This window comes from Argopecten irradians, chromosome 9 (genome assembly GCF_041381155.1).
Source record: "Argopecten irradians isolate NY chromosome 9, Ai_NY, whole genome shotgun sequence".
NCBI lineage: Eukaryota > Metazoa > Mollusca > Bivalvia > Pectinida > Pectinidae > Argopecten > Argopecten irradians.
The window spans coordinates 11,374,789-11,378,386 of record NC_091142.1 but is presented as its reverse complement, the minus strand read 5'-3'; the positions used below and the strand labels follow the sequence as shown (position 1 = coordinate 11,378,386).

At 32.8% G+C, this 3,598-nt stretch overlaps 1 long non-coding RNA gene across 1 annotated transcript; it reads right to left on the bottom strand.

Annotated features, from left to right (window-relative positions):
* Nucleotides 1-2,064: 2,064 nt before the first annotated feature.
* LOC138331444 (uncharacterized) lies at nucleotides 2,065-3,097 on the bottom strand. The gene is made up of 2 exons (XR_011209693.1): nucleotides 2,830-3,097; nucleotides 2,065-2,223 (listed from the first exon to the last, which is right to left on the bottom strand). It is a non-coding gene; the product is annotated as an uncharacterized lncRNA (long non-coding RNA).
* Between the last annotated feature and the right edge of the window lie 501 nt (nucleotides 3,098-3,598).

The following is a 3,598-nucleotide window of genomic DNA, read 5'->3' as shown; positions in this document are numbered from 1 at the left end:
ATATTTACATGTGATGACATACATACTATAGGTATAAATAATAATTACGGGTATATTTGTCAGAGTATATAACAACAAGATATATACTATGTATTATAATATTATGTAGAATTCCAAATCTTCTGCTGGACTTTATAAATGAATGCACAAGTTCAAATACATGACAGTTTACTTCCAAAGCCAAGTTTTCATTTCCATAAAGTAATAAATTTAAATTTACTTGTATATCTAAATCATTTAAAACTTGGAGCATTTCTGTATGGGCAGCAGCATAATTTAACATACAAAAAAGAAATGGTTAGCATTTTCACAAGTGTAGCCACAATTTATACAAATAGAATTTGGTGCCAAATTTACACGGAAAAGGTCATCGTTTAGAGAACTACACTGATGACTTAATTTAGTATGTATAATATTAAATTTTCTTTCTCCATAATTAAAATAACATGGTAGACTCATAGATATAGACTGAGAAAGAGCTAGTTTAAAGGAAGAAAAAGGTAAAGATTTAACTTTAACATCTAAGTTGTTCGAGCTTCTTTAAGTAGTGGGAAAGAAAGATTTTGTTGTAGTGGAGTCGATAATTGGAATTTGGAAACTTTCACAATTTCTTAAAGTATAAGGATTATGATAGCCTAGTAGGAGGTAATAAGTTATTTATCTTATAAAGTAACTGTAGTTTTCTTTTAGCTCTTCTGTCTGAAAGGGGTTCCAAATTTGTTTCAAAATATAATGATTCATTTCTAGTATAACACGGTAATCCGCTAATAATTAGCCTGAGAACATCCGTCCCAAACTTCACATGCATATTCAAGAACAGGTAAAATAAAAGACTTATAAATTCTTAAAAGAGCATCATGCTTTAACATATATTTGATTTTCCTTAGGATATTATTATTATTATTATTATTTTTTTTTTTTTTTTTTTTTTTTATAACTGATTTATAAATTTCATTGATGTGATCAGACCATTTAGCATTTGAATTAAAATGACCTCAAAATGTCTATGAAAACTACTAAAATCTAAAATGTTCCATCAAAAATTAAGTCCAAATATTTGTCAATGTTATCAAAATTTGATATAAAAATTACCTCAGTTTTATTAGGATTAAAAGAAACAAGCCACGTTTTGCCCATCGATTTGATTTATCTAAATCCCTATGTAAATCTGTTTCTAATTCACGACATGAAGATGATGACTTTATAAGGGTAGTGTCATCAGCGAATAAACGTGTTGTTGATTGAAGTTCATCAGCTAAATCATTTATATAAAATAAGGAAAAGAAGTGGTTCAAGAATTGAGCCTTGAGGGACATCTTCTCATATCATACCAATATCAGAAGAAGAATTGTTTATAAATACGTTTTGATTCTTTCTCTTAAGTAATTTTCTAACCAGGACAATAGGTTACCCAATCGAAATACCATATGATTTTAATTTAATTATAAGACATTTGTGCCAGACTCTGTCAAAGGCTTTAGAAATGTCACAGAATATCATACAAATACCGGGTATGAGATTTAGACAAATGTTATGGTATATTTATTTCAATTCTGTCTTCACTCCTGATTAGTACTACTATTGAATGACCAGGCATAAATCCGTCTTGAAACTGGTAAAATAAATTATTATTGTTATTAAATAATTTATGCACGTGCTTAAACATTACCCTTTTAAACACTTTCCCATACTGTGAACAGTAGAAAGGAGAGAAATGGGACGATAGTTTGATATAGAATGTCTATCTCCTTTTTTAAAGAGAGGCATAACTTTAGCCATTTTCCATTCATTTGGAAATATACAGGTAGATGAAAGAACCTTAAGAGGTTTACAAACTGTATCAGCCATGTATTTAAGTCTATGGTGACTTATACCATCTTCACCTGAAGCTTTTCCAAGCTTTTAAATTAATTAAAACATCACAAATTTCATTAGAAGTTAACAAGTAGATTATTTAAAACACTATTAGTTTTCAACTGTAAAATAGGCACTTGCTATCGTCAATATTAGTAAACCTACAGAAATATTCATTTAATAGATTTGCCTTGTCTTTATCATCTACAATGTTACCCCCACTAGCTACTGCTGGAGCTGTAACACTCGAAGTACTGGGACCATTCTCACTCCGACTGGCTGCTGCACTCAACGACATGGAACCATTCTTGTTCCTTACATAGGGGCTGGTAGAGAGCCTCGAGGGTCGCTTTCCCTTACCCCGCACGACTGAAACTCAAATAAGGACATATAGAACACATGTCGACATTATCCGACATACAAACATGCCCCTACATCCTCGGTAACTCGGCATTGGACATTTACCTATCAGCGTTAGCATATATAACGCCCGGGGCACCGAGGATGACAACACTTACACATGATCAAAGGGCAGCAACTCCCATCAACGACAATACCAAAGTCCAAACACAACTTAAACGAATTAATTATCGCCACTTACATTAAAAATAATGACGACTTACAGTCTGAAAATATATCACGATACGAATAAAAATAGTAATACTCAAAATCAATACCTAATTCATGTCTCCGCTAATGCTAACTCCGTTTGCTATGAACTAGAAGTGCAAGATTAATTCTACAATAAAATAAAAATACCGAAATAAATTCCGGTATGGGATAATGCAGTAAAATTCCGGCAAAATATTAGCGACGATGCCAGGAACAAGACATTTCTTTTTAAACGGTGTTAACAACTGGAACCGGGACGAACACGTGTTCGATGGTAGGAAGGCCATGGCCGCACCATGCGGTACGGCTGACCACACGATATATCAAAATCGAACGACATCCGCTTCAATAGATTATACAAACCAATTCTGTATAACAGACACACAAAGAATGTCCGTATGAACACTAAATTACTGCTGGCACCACAAAACTTCAACAAGCGATTTTTTTGGCAAACAAATCTATGGGAGCAAATATTGTGCACCTTCCCTGTACGTAAACTAGATTAAAAAGGATTTTATTCACCTCCCAACAGGAGAGTTCCACTGCTATAGAAGGACAGGGGGCGTAACTCTTTTGTCTTCATCTGATAAACTGAACTAATTGAGAGACCATTAGTTCTTATTATATTACACTATTATCACCATCGACAAATATGAGATTCTTATGTTACTGCACGATAAATAATATCAAAAATTCCGGGAAAAAAACATGACACTTATGTCCTAAGTTGAATGCAGTACTGATTGTACATGCGACAAAATCGAAAGAAATTCTTTTAAAATTTATATGTACATGAAGTTTCGTGTTAATTAGACATAGATACTCTCAGGTATTGTTCCAATGCTGAGTATTGTTTATGCTCTGTCGACGATGTAGCAGACCTCTGCTGTTAATAGGACATACGGTGAATAGCCCAGTGAATCAACCATGTGATTTTCTTTTCTTTCACAAAAAAATATTTGCTTTTTGAAGTACCTTTGTATCAAAAATAATACCCAAGGAAGATATTAACATTTGTTTACCGAATATTCTAAATTGATGTTTTGTGTACCTTATTTAAAAAAGCGCATGGTACAGCAGTTTCATAGCGTTTGAGTGTGAGAAGTGACGTGTATTAGTGTAACAACAA